The sequence below is a fragment of the Lolium perenne genome, chromosome 4, assembly GCF_019359855.2.
Source record: "Lolium perenne isolate Kyuss_39 chromosome 4, Kyuss_2.0, whole genome shotgun sequence".
NCBI lineage: Eukaryota > Viridiplantae > Streptophyta > Magnoliopsida > Poales > Poaceae > Lolium > Lolium perenne.
In genome coordinates this window covers 119,770,890-119,783,713 of record NC_067247.2, presented here as the reverse complement: position 1 = coordinate 119,783,713, position 12,824 = coordinate 119,770,890, and the positions used below count along the sequence as shown (strand labels likewise).

Below are 12,824 nucleotides of genomic sequence, written 5' to 3'. Positions count from 1 at the left end.
ATGACCCATATCTGGCACTATGGTCTGGCGACGATCCTGTGGTCGCTCTGGAAAGCGCGAAACGATATCGTCTTCAACGCCAAAACCTCTACGGCGAGTGTGGTTCTCCGTCGGGCCGCCGATGACCTCACTCTTTGGAGATGGCGATATAAAATCCTCGACTGTGGGAGGCTCGACACTCTCCGTAGCTTCCTCCTGTTTTCTGCTATGTAGCTTGTATATGTCTCTCCCCCCTCCCCCCTGTACCCCTTCTTCACCCTGTACAACTCCCCCCCCCCCCCCCCCCCCCCCCCCCCCCGTAATTCTCGAAAAAAAAATTAGGAACACAAATTAAAATTGTGCAATTAACGCGCATAATCTACTAGCTTGGAAGATACTACGAAGAAAGTTCTCTGCCATTATTACACCTTGTACCCAGCTGACTGGCATCATGTTATGTCTTGCGCCAACTTGCTTCTGTCTAATAACAGACACAAGCTGCCCACCGCATTATTTATACGCGGAAGAAATAGCAGAATCCATGGGACTGATAAGTCCAATCCACCCATTGATGGATCAACGAGTAAGCAAGCTGGTGGCACGGCTGGCTGGTGGAGGTCTAACTAATTCATATCAGGATGAGCACGTACTATGTTATACGAAGTACAACTAATTAAATATTAAGGGATTTGCTAGTTCTCAGCTACTAATTTCGTGTTAGTCAAGTTCTACACTATTTAATTTGTATCATAATTAGTTCGAGTCATAAGTTATAACACGAGTTGCAACTTAGATTTGATGACATCATCTGAGTTTAGTTCTCAGTATAGTCATACCCAAATATTAATTATAATACAAGTTTTAGGATGATTGGCATTTTTAATAACCGTTCATTTGCCCCGATCTAACGGTAATAATTAGACGGAACCAAACTGACGGAACCAAAATTGCGGGACCGGAACCAAATTCGGTGGGACCAGAACCTCAAATATTATTTGTGAATATTATAAAATACAAACGTCCTTTTAAGCGGTCAAATCAGGTGATGATACTACACAAATCTTAAAGCAACAAAAAATTATCATATAAGCTCGTACTGTTCTCGCCATAATTTTAATACTCCGTACTAACTCACCGGCCAAATCTTCCTCTCTCTCATCCTTCCGTCTCTCATCTCTCACTCATCTGGATGTGGTCTGCCCCAGCGACGGAGGATAGGGCATGGACCTCCCGGCGAGCCCCGCGATGAAGGGGAGGGGGCCGCGTCGGAGGGGAGTGGAAGGGGACGGAGGGGAGGGGGCCGCGTCAGAGGGGAGAGGAAGGCGACAGAGAGGTGGGAGCCGCGTCGAAGGGGAGGGGAAGATGACGGACCAGTCCCGGTGACGGAGGGGAGGAGCGGCGGCGTTGGCGTCCACAGAGGTCTCTCCCGTCGATCTCCGCGACGGAGGGCAGCGCTGGGTGGAGGGGACAGCGGAGGCGCCCGGCGAGGGGAGGAGCGGCGACGTTGGTCGAGGCAAGCGAGGGGAGGAGCGGCGGCTCCGGCGTTTGTCGAGGCCAGCGAGGGGAGGAGCGGCGGCTGCGGCGTTGGACATGGCCGGCGAGGGGAGGAGCGGTGGCGGCGGTGGACATTAATATCATCTAAGTTACAACTCCCTGCAAGTTTGTCCTGTTTCGCTGAAGCTCTATTTTTAGAAACATCCTTTCTGCAACCAATGATGAACTTGCAAGGTATGTATTCTTTGCTGCTATGTTTCATGGATATCAAGCCTATGCAAGCCTCTAGATAGTAGCAGCTTTTAAATTTTTATCGAATTTGACAGTGCAGTGGGAAATAATACCAATCAGCAGCAGATGGTGATAAGTCACTAACTAACCATGTTGTTCCGAGGTGAACACAGCAGGAAGATCTATTGCATTGGCAGAAGAATCGCCGGATATTGGTACGGTAGTGTTTGCTGGCTAAAGATCATCTATTGAATTCCCTAGCAGGAAAGTTCTAGGCCGATCACTTTGTACAAAAAATTAATGCAATACATGTCTAGATGATCATGTTCTTTTTCTCAAACTGTCAGTTAACGTTTGCTGGCTTTAATTTACATATTTCAAATGAGGGTAACTTTTCTTGTTTAGTAACCTGTTTCCGAGGGATGAGGCGATGTTGGCTATTTGCTGGTGGTGAAGAGTGCGCGGTCGTCGCGACTCGCAGGTGCTGGATCAATGGCGATTGACGATAGCGAGGCGTAGATGGCGACATGCACATCGGAGTCGAGTAGTGTTGACGTGAGGCGGTAGCAAGTACGGGCGAGTCAGGTGTGTAATAGCTACCATGTTCTTACTGCCTGTTGCTTTTGCAATTGAAAGTTATGTAGATATTTCACTTGTTATTTGCTTGGATTATATGGGCAGGTAAAAGTTCAAGGTAGAGGTAAAACTACTTTACTTCCAATATAACCACTTGTACTAGATAAGCACAATTGCAGATCCTGTATATTTATAAAGCTTCTACACACCATAACATTGATCTATAGTACTTGAGAGGGTAACTAAGTGATGTGAATCTAACTTTGGTTTTGGTGCTAATGCAGTACTATGAGTCACTTCTGCTAGAAGGCAAAGCGAAGAATGAGTGAGAAGTTCTACTGGTACTGCGAAAGATGTGGGCATTAAACTTCAATAGTTACAGACAAAGATTGATAGTTGACTATACTTCCATCATTATCTGAGAAAGTTGTATAGTTATATAGATCAAAGGGGGATATGTACTATACATACACTATTAGAGGTAGGGCAAAGGCTGAATTCGCCGGATGAGCGTAGATGATAACAAATTTTGGAATTTGTTCAGATGAATGGTGCCAACATCAGTACCTCGTGATCTTCTGATGCTAGTTATCAAAAGGATTGAACGATTTAATGCCTTTTTTCTCTATCTTGCTAAATTTATTATCTTATCATTTATAATTTGTGGGATGCAGTGCAATGTAGCTCCCAGTTTCTCGAACAATGAAATGCAATGCAGAATCTCAATTCCATTGCTTTGTTTCATCACTGAATTTAGACAATACTATTTGCTGCTGCACAGTACTATCACACAACATTAATCCAGTACTATCACACAACAGAGTGAACTCTCAAAACGTGTTATATTCAGGAGCGGAGGGCATACATTCTAGCAGGAAACGGAAAGACAGATGCAATGCAGCTTTCCCATTTCCAAACAATGAAATAAAATACAATGCGGAATCTCAGTTACATTGCGATGTTTCCTCATAGAATGTTGATAAGAATATTTGCTGCTCCACAACATTCACACAACAAAATGATACATTCAACTAGCGGGAAAGGGAAAGACAAATTGGTGAGCAGAAATTGCTGCTCCAGTTTCAGTGCAAGCAAAATGCAAGACATCCGGTTCCTCAATCTTTTTTCTGTAGGATTTTGTCCAGTTCTCAACAACCAATATCTTCTCATCCTTTACAAGAATTGCTTTGTGCAACTTGGATGGAGGCTAAGCCCCAACTACTGTTGGCACAACCCTGGCATGAGAACAATTGTCAGAACGACTATCTTCAAAGAAGTTCAGAAGTTACATGCAGAACCCAAACAAAAAATAAATGGTGAAGTACAATACCAAGTCTGAGTTAGTTTGTCCAGAATTTTAATGCCAAAGGGTGTTTTCAAGTCCTCATCTGATCTGCCAATTACATACTGCAAAATGCAAAACAAGAAACTGTTGTCACAATCTAGCTTTATACTTTAGAGCGCTCCTTACTATGATAAACCCTGACAGCTACATGGGAAAAGTTTAGTTTACTGGGTCTTTTCAAATAGTAGGTATTAGCAGCAGTGGTCGTTCATGAATGAAGGTTAGCAGTTAGCACTAACATTAAGTAAATACACTTCACTGAAAAAGTGAGAGAACATATGTATTTCCCCTATCAATCTAATTTGTCAGCATATAGCTAACGAGCCCAACGCCTTTCAGAGTGATGTTAACGAAAGCTACTATACGCCTGTGTGAATCTATTGGTACACAGTTGACAAAACTCTGGAACGGAATAAAATTACCTCAAGTTTGGCGGCCCCCAAGTTTGGCACCTCGAAGCCTGCAAATAGGAAATGGTTCTCAGTTCAGTCACCACTAATTCTGTGCGCGAGAGAGTATGCAAATCAATCAGTTAACAGCGGCCTTGGAGCTGGAATACGCGCGGACGTCCCCAGCGGCGGCGGAGCACCGCAGACGAACTGGGCATACGGACGTCCCCAGCGGCGGTGGAGTAGCGCAGATGAGCTGGGAGACGCGCGAACGTTCCCGGCGGCGGCGGAGCAGCGCAGACGGGGAAGAGGGCGTTGGGGAGCAACTCATGGTGGAAAACGAGGATGGTGGATGCGCGGGGAACGAAAATTGAGAGGACCGTGCGGAGGTCGTGGAACGATGACCTGGGAGGCGTGACCGTCCGGCGAGCTTGGCCAGGATCTCCCTGATGAGGAGGGGCGGCCGTGACTGTGGGGGCGGTGGTGACTTGGGCAGCGGGCGCTCGTCAGGTGACTGGGATGGGTGAGGGGGTGGCAGCGACCAGAATCCCCTGGAGACAAGGACGGCGGCGCCGCCGCTCATGGAGGAAGAAACCCACCAGGAGAGGGAGAGAAGGATGGTCCACGGCCTATTTTACCAGCATCCATTTTGATTTTTGATGAACCGATGGCCATCGATTACTTTCGATCACTCCGATATATGTTTTGGATTGTTGAAGTATCATAGAAATTACATAAAAAATATTTTTGTTTTAATCAATGGTCACAAAATATTAGATTAGACGGAACCTAAAATAGATTAGACGGAACCTAGGTTCCGTGCCAATCACCGTAAAAGAGCTCTAATTATAATGCCTTATTAGCTAAAGTTCAGGCCACTCCTTTTTTTCCTTCTAAACTTCTACGTAGTTGGTTTACAAACCACTAGATCTTGCATGCATGGGAGGCCTTTTACTGTAGGGATGGACGAGTACCATCCGTCTAGCTAGTACATCCAATGGTTTAGATTGATTAATACTTCCTGACTGTATGACTAGTATTTTGTTTCACCGAAGGGCATGTCTGACCAATGAATGAAAACAGACACCCATCTAATAGGAAACTTCCATAGCACATTCTTCCTTATAATAGTTATTTTATTTTATTCCTAATACTTTCTCCATCTATAAAAGAAAGTTGGAAATTTGTCTAAATACGGATATATCTATTTACTAAAAGTGTCTTAATACATCGAAATTTTGAAAAACTTGCGGCAACCTTTTATGGATGGAGGTAATACTAGTTTCAGGGTTCAAAACAAAGTAGTACGCACATGATAACAAATTCGGATCAACATTTCAGGCAAAGAGAAAAAAAAATACACCTATCTTAATCTTCCGTCTCACCTACACCACTATCACCCGTCTGGTCTAGATACACCTCTGCATCCTCTTTTTTTTTTTTAGAATTGTACCTCTTTGTGTCATCATTTCACGTGAAAATTTTGATCGGATTAATATTTCATACAAGAGCAACTCTGCAAGTGAACGTACAGAACATGCATGATAAGTACTTTTTTCCTTTTTTTTTTGAGAAACACAGTACAAACGCAGGCGCTCAGATACACGCGCATACACTCACCCCTATGAACGCACACACGCACACTCTATCCCCTATGAGCACCTCCGGAAGACTGAGCCGGCGGATTGGATCTTGAAATTGACGAAGTCACCACAGGCGCCTCGCTGTCGACGGGAACGTCGCCTCCCACTGAATGAATATTCCACCTTTATGAGACATACGGATGTCAAACCTGGGGTTTGAACTCTGGTGGGCTGGGGGTACAACCACCCTCCTAACCACCCAACCTCCTGACTTTTTTTCCTTCTGTTTTCACAGGATTTGTTAAATGGGTGAAACCATATGGGGCTGGATCCAGAGCCACGTGAATGGTAAGTATCGAGATGTGGTACAATCGCACTTACATAATAACGAATCAAATAAAATCTTATCATTATTTTTAACACAACGAATTATCAAATAGGTGTGCGTACCTTATTTTGCGCAGGCATTCCATGCACATAAAAAAGATGATGTCACTAAAATCAATGATGCGAGAGATCCTAGTGGTATCATAGCATGTAGAACTAACAAAAACATGTCAAGTATATCTTGTGTAATAAATATATAACTACACGTACGATACCATATATTATAAAGATACAGTACTACACTAGTAAGATACTCCTATATGATACTACCCCACTGTGATAAAAAGTTGTAACCGAGAAAAAGAAAGCAATGAGAAAGTATATACGTTTACAGTATAGCTGTATAGACTATACTACACTCACCGTAATACGGCGTATGAATGCGGTGGGCGGTCTGCCACTGGATCGCCCTGGATAGACGTACGTTTATATGGGCATGCAAGAGCCAATTAAAGCTAGTGGCAGTGGCACAGGTCCTAGAAGCGCAGTGCACTCAAATCCCCGGATAAGCGACAGCGCCCCAGATTTTTCTTCCTTTTCTTAATTCATGCACATAACGCGACGCACCCAGTACTTCCACACTACACTACGGTACAAACCTACAGGCCACAGCGGACGGACACAGTAGAGAGTTTTTATTGCTAGGTTGCGACTGTACGTGCCACGGTCACCAAGGCGTGACAAGCCAAGCCAAGCCAGCTACACTGCCATGCACGTACTCATGAGCCAATCAATCTTGTCACCGCCGGAGGTCCTTTTGATCCTACTCACGGTCAGCCTAGTCAACCTTGCTTGCTTCTGCATGCTGCCTCCGGCCTCTCGGCTCTGGGCTCTGGCTATCGTGTGTGTGAGTGGACATGTCGCCGACTCCAGATGATGTGTCACGGCTCACGGCGCGCGCTATACCATTAATCTTCTACACAGTTTATAAGGTGAGATGGCATTGCGCAGCATCCGGTACTAGAGCTTGGAGCAGGTGCCATTCAGGCATGAAAGTCGGCGGCAGGCAAGCACTTGGCCGGTGGAGGGCCGTCGGGGATGCGCTCTAGAAGGCCGTCGTGTTCTCCGGTGGCGGAGCCAGCATGTGTTAGGGTGGGGCTCCCACCCTAGCATTTCTTTCTAGCACATATTTTAGTGAGAAAAAGTAAAAAAATAAAAAACCTAGTTCACATATACACCAAGATATCTTGGTTGCCCCACCCTAAGAAATTTTGCTAGATCCACCACTGGTGTTCTCTATACCTTCCCCCTCCGCAGACTAGCAAAGAGTGCCAGCAGATCAACGCTCTTCATCTTCTCCACCACATCGGTGGCCTAAAGGAAGGAAGAGCATTGACCAAGTCGCCTTGATCTGGAGAGCACAAGCTTTATTGGGTGGATGTGGTAGCAACACCGCCACTCGTCCCTGGTTCGTTCCACTAGAGCACCACAAGTAGCCACACCGACACCATCCGCCATCAGCAACAATTCTCCATCTTCGGTGACAAAATTCCCGTCGGCATCTCGCCAGACTCCACTTAGGCAAACACAAAAAGACCTAACCCTAACTCCACTAGAGTTACTCTACTTCTAAACATGTGAAGGGTCGCTCAAACTAAATCAACCCCACCAGGTAAAATTGGCTAGAATTGACCGTGACGCCACGTAATATAAGCATGGTGCCACGAACGGTCATCGTGCAGAAGGGTTAGATTGTGAAACTTTTTTGAAAAGTTGTATTCATTTTGTGTCGAAGTTAAAGATGGGTTCAGTTCTAGCCATTTCACGGTATTGCAGGTCAACTTCTCATGCACCACAGTGACGCGGCCCCACACGCCTCGTAAACCACACTAGGTACTACACTGCGGCTTGGCACGGTAACTGTAATGTCCCAGGTTTAGAGACAATCGAGGGGTAGATTTTAGAAAGGGATGTGCATTGCATTGCAAATTCTGGGGAAATTTCGCGCTTTTAAACAAAAACTGCATCGAAGGGGGACAAGTTTCTCTCTCGACACCTTACAGGGTTAGGGTTTCGAGAGTGCGACAAACCTGTTCCTTATTCAACTAAATTAGGGTTTTGAGAAGAGAGGGGAGAGTTTGCATCACAAATTTAAGTTGCATGATTGAATTCCAGATTAAGTTGTATGATTGAATTCAATCCAAGTTTGAATTTGAATTTCAAATTCAAACATCAAATGAATATCACATTATTCAAACTTGAGATGATTTAATAAACAATTAGCCTTAATCAAGAATTATAAATCACACAACAATAAAGTAAAGCTCATTAAGGAAAACTTGAGCTTTATTAATAATCACACAAGATACATTGTCACTTACAATATTCAAAATTGGAACAAATGAATATTACAACATATTACAAGAATTGGACAAAATGGAAAATGAAAAGAAAAGTAAAGTAAAAATTAATGTTCTATCCTAACACTACAAGCTAGTCTTCATTTAGCTTTGTACTTGATGATCTCCATGCTCCTTGGAGCATCAGGTTGTGTCCCTGCACACAAACACAAAGCAAATAAAAGAACAAGTGCTATGCCAAGTGGCATAGCCACTTGGCAGGTTAGCAAACAAATAAAATGAAGTGGATATGCTCAAGTTTCTGCCGAGCAGATCCATGCCACAGATAGAATCAAGCTCAAGTGCACATCACTTGCACACACATACAACCAGGCAGCTCACCAGGCTATGTGCATGTGCAACACGCACACACACCAGGGTGAGTCACCACAAGCTGCAGGTGGTGCTGTCGACCAACAAGAGCAAGCCAGCAGCATATAAAAGCTTTTCCCAGCCAAACCCTAGTCACTTGAATCATCCATCGACAGGATTGCTCTGGTAAGAACACCAAGAACACCAAGAACAGCTAGAACAGATAGAACAGCCTCACTGTTCAATCTATTCCAGCACACCTCTGAATTAAATCAAGTTTCATCAAGTCACCAGGAGGAGCAGGGCAAGCAAAGCAACCATAAGATCAACACAGAGGCAAACCTCTACACCAACATCACAATCTAGGAGTTGGAGTGAGGTATACCAAGCATCATGGACAAACCAGATGGTTTTGTTCATATATAAGCATATGCATCAAGCACACATGATCAACAGGGTGTGATACCCAAGATTGTGTCATCATCTGGTTATTAAACCATATGGTGCAAGCAAGAGCAGAAAGGCCACTGGTCAATCATCAAAAGGGAACAACAGATATGACAATAATTGCATAACTTAAGAAATCCAGCAAGAGATGAGAGCATAAGTCAGCCTAGTTACACACACTTAGCACCTACAGCTAATTGACCATCAGACCTAGACAGAATATTCTCTGTTTGATTTCAACATCAAGAGCCACTGGCAATCCAATAAATGGATCACCCAGAAAACATTTGGTAAGCAACAAAGAAGCCAACAAATAGGGAGCTACCCTGAGCAAAGACATGACTACTGCCAGGGTCACCTCAAACCCTAGATCAGCCACACCAACAAGCCAAATACAAATATCATCACCCTGATTGGGTTCAAAGAAGGGCTAGGGTTCCCAACCACTGTGGGCATCCATCTAGCCTAATCCAACCAATTGTGATGATCATCATCACTGTACAGTTCACATCAATTATCCACTCCATCAATTAAAGCAACATAGATAATTGAGATTAACAAGTAAATCATGAAACAGACACATGCTAATGATCCAGAGGATCACTGCAAGTGTCAGCTGATGCTTGAGCAAGCACTTGCACTGATCTGTGCCACACACATAGATAGAGTCAAGTAACAGCAAGGCACAGGCAACAATTAAACAATACACTGACCAACTGGTGATGATCACATGAACATCAGAGCCTGCCATAGCATGCTAGGGCATGCTAGAGCATCACTAAGCAACAGAGCAAGGACCAGATATTTAATTGGCCACAGATAATCAACAACTGTTCCACAGACAACCAAATAAATAATTAAATGATTGTATCCAGAAGCACATCAAGGGCTTGATGAACCCTGGATCTTGCTAAACAGATAAAGCACATACCAGTAATCACTGAATCATGCAGTTACATCAACAGTAATGCTCAATTGAGCATACTCATGAATTTGAGCACAAGGAACAGCATACTAATGCTCTGGAACTTGCCAAATTGCAAGTAATGCACACAGAAACTAAGCCAGAGCAGCAAACATGAACACACTTGATATCTAGCAAGCTCAGTAACAAGAACAGAGCCACAGAGAGGGAATTAAGCAATAGAGGAGAGCATGGCAACCAATTAGATTAGGAATGCTTGCATAGGGATATAGCTGAACAACACCCAGCAATAGCACACGCTTACTGCAGGCAAGCACATCACAGTAGCAAAGCGTGAACATGAGCATGAGCATCAGTACAAGCTCAGGAACAAGAACTAGGTCATGGCAGCAGCAGTAGCACAGCAGCGCAAGCATCAGCGCAGCAGCGAAGCAGCATACGCACACACAGTGAGTTAGGCGCAGCAGAGCTACTGGAGGAAGAAGAAGAGCAGGCTAGAATGAGAGAAAGGAGGGGAATCGGAGGAGGCGTACCTGGAGCAGCAGCACAAGGCGTGCCATGGCGGCACGGGCCACTCACGGCAGCGCCAAGCCGCGCCTGGCCTGATGACGCCGAGCGTGAGCGCCCCACGGCAGCACCACAGCAGCACCATGGCGGCGCCACAGCACCTGGAGCGTCGGCGGCGACAAGATCGCCGAGGCACTCCACGCCAGGAGACCAGAGGCGAAGGGGGCGAGGCGAGCCAGCGGCGCAACACGAATCGCCGCGGTGGATCTGAATCGCCATCAAGTGGCGGTTCAGATGTGCCACATCTCGCCGGCGGCGATGGCTGGAGTCGGCCGGAACAATTCGGCGAAGGGGCGGCGACGCGCGCGTCGCCAGAGCTCAAGGGTTAGGGTTAGGACACGCGCGAGAGAGAAGGAGAGACTGAACGGGTTGGGCCGGACCAGGTGGGTCGGCCAAACCTGACCCTTTGGGCCACCTGACAGGTGGGGCCCAAGGGCATTTAGGTCATTTCACAATTCATATAAATACAGAAACTTTGAAATTAAATAAGAAATGCTTAGAAGCTCAGAAAAATAAATTAAAAATATGAAAATGGATCAGCATAAAATTCTCTATTTAAATAAAATACCAAACATAATTTTTGAAGTCAATTAAGAATAAATCTTATTTTGATGATTTAAATAATAATTTAAATCACACATACTATTTTCAATAATGAAAATAAGTCCATTAATACAAATGGACTATCAAAAACACCTTGACAATATCTCAAGGTTGTATTTACCCTAAATCAAGTATCTCCAAGATGTTCTTAGTATTTAACCTCTCACATGAAATTACAACGACATCGGAAGGGGGGAACAAACCCTAAAACTGGAATCATACATAATTGCTTCTTTAACCATTGCCCTTATCGGACAATGATGCTATTTTTCAGAGACAGAGGACAAGGGCCAGTCCACACCATCCAACTGCAAAACTTTGCAGTGTTCAGGCAAGTTCATCACTTGCTCATGTCATTTGAGTATTTCTATCAAATTACTTGCAAAGTATTATGGTTATCACTATTGCATAAAAATCAAAACCACTACTTTCATAACTATGAATATGACTATGTGGTGGGCAATGGAACCATAGATTGTGTTGATATGGTGGAGGTTCCATTGCACGGGCTTATATCCATCTAGGATTAAACAACAAATGTCGCCAGTGATTCTTGTGCCGTAATACCCGTGTTAACCATAAGATCCGGAGTGGGACGGAGTAGTCAAAAGTGTTTCCACCTCTCGTTCATCAACGGATGCGCTTTACCGTAGACACTTGTATCTGTCAGGGCAAGCGGTTGGCTGGGGAAGCCTTAAGTCCCCACGGCATAGTCCGTAGACACTTGTCGCTCGAAGTGCAAGCGGTTGGCTGGGGAAGCCTTAAGTCCCCACGGTATTGCGGTCTATGATGGGTTGCAGCTACCGGCGAAGGAGTTTGGTTAACGAGACCCAAACTGTTGTCATGGTCGGGGTCCACCCGTGAGTGGGAATAATGGGACCGACGAGGACCCAGGGTCGGGGCATGCAACAAAGGGTGGGTGTTCGAGGTAGCGGAGGAACATGATTGGCTAGACCTTATACCGGGCCTCACACCAAAGGAAGTGTGGACGAGAACTTAAGCTCGGTTGGCACCAAGGTTAAGATCTCTTATGGGTAAAGCAACACACCTCTGCAGAGTGTAAAGAACTATGACTTGTCACTCCCTGTTCCGGGATAAGGAACTGCGAACGCGGCCGGAAAGGAGCTCCATGAAGTTCTAGTAAACCGGTGAAGGCTGACGGACATAGCTCTTTGGAATAAAAGCAATCTCTTGAAGAAATGTTTATCAAAACTTGCATTGGTATTAGACTTTCTGGTCTAATATCGTAGATAGAGCATTAAACACCTCTTATCTATTATGAACTTGTTGAGTACGCTCGTACTCATACCACTCTTAAATCCCATGCTTAGATTGTCTGAATCGTCTGGAGGAGGACTACGACAACAATGAAGGAGCCGAGATCATCGGCTATGAAGAACCAGACCTCTCTGGAGGTACAGAAGGCGTAGACTACCTCATCGTCTACGGATCCGGGGAGGCTTCCGGAGGAGATCAAGCCTAGAGACATCCAGTTGTAGTAGTAACCGAGCAGCCCGAACTCTTAGTATTTAGCTGCTCGAGAAAATAAATGTATAACTTAGTGAGACGCTTATATTGTAAGCTAAGTTGGGTTCGCCTCGAACCCAGGAGTATTCCTCTTAGGACCCAGGAGGAGCTCCAAGACGA

The 12,824-nt window shown here is 45.0% G+C and overlaps 2 long non-coding RNA genes across 3 annotated transcripts; one reads left to right on the top strand and one right to left on the bottom strand.

The window, feature by feature from the left end:
• The first annotated feature begins 1,169 nt into the window (after positions 1–1,169).
• On the top strand, positions 1,170–2,908 carry LOC127293748 (uncharacterized). Of its 2 annotated transcripts, XR_007846085.2 has the most exons (3): positions 1,170–1,707; positions 1,800–2,289; positions 2,565–2,908. It is a non-coding gene; the product is annotated as an uncharacterized lncRNA (long non-coding RNA). The 2 variants fall into 2 exon arrangements; XR_007846084.2 differs by having other exon boundaries at positions 1,170–2,289.
• A 195-nt stretch (positions 2,909–3,103) lies between these two features.
• On the bottom strand, positions 3,104–4,053 carry LOC127348587 (uncharacterized). The gene is made up of 2 exons (XR_007879836.1): positions 3,611–4,053; positions 3,104–3,515 (listed from the first exon to the last, which is right to left on the bottom strand). It is a non-coding gene; the product is annotated as an uncharacterized lncRNA (long non-coding RNA).
• Between the last annotated feature and the right edge of the window lie 8,771 nt (positions 4,054–12,824).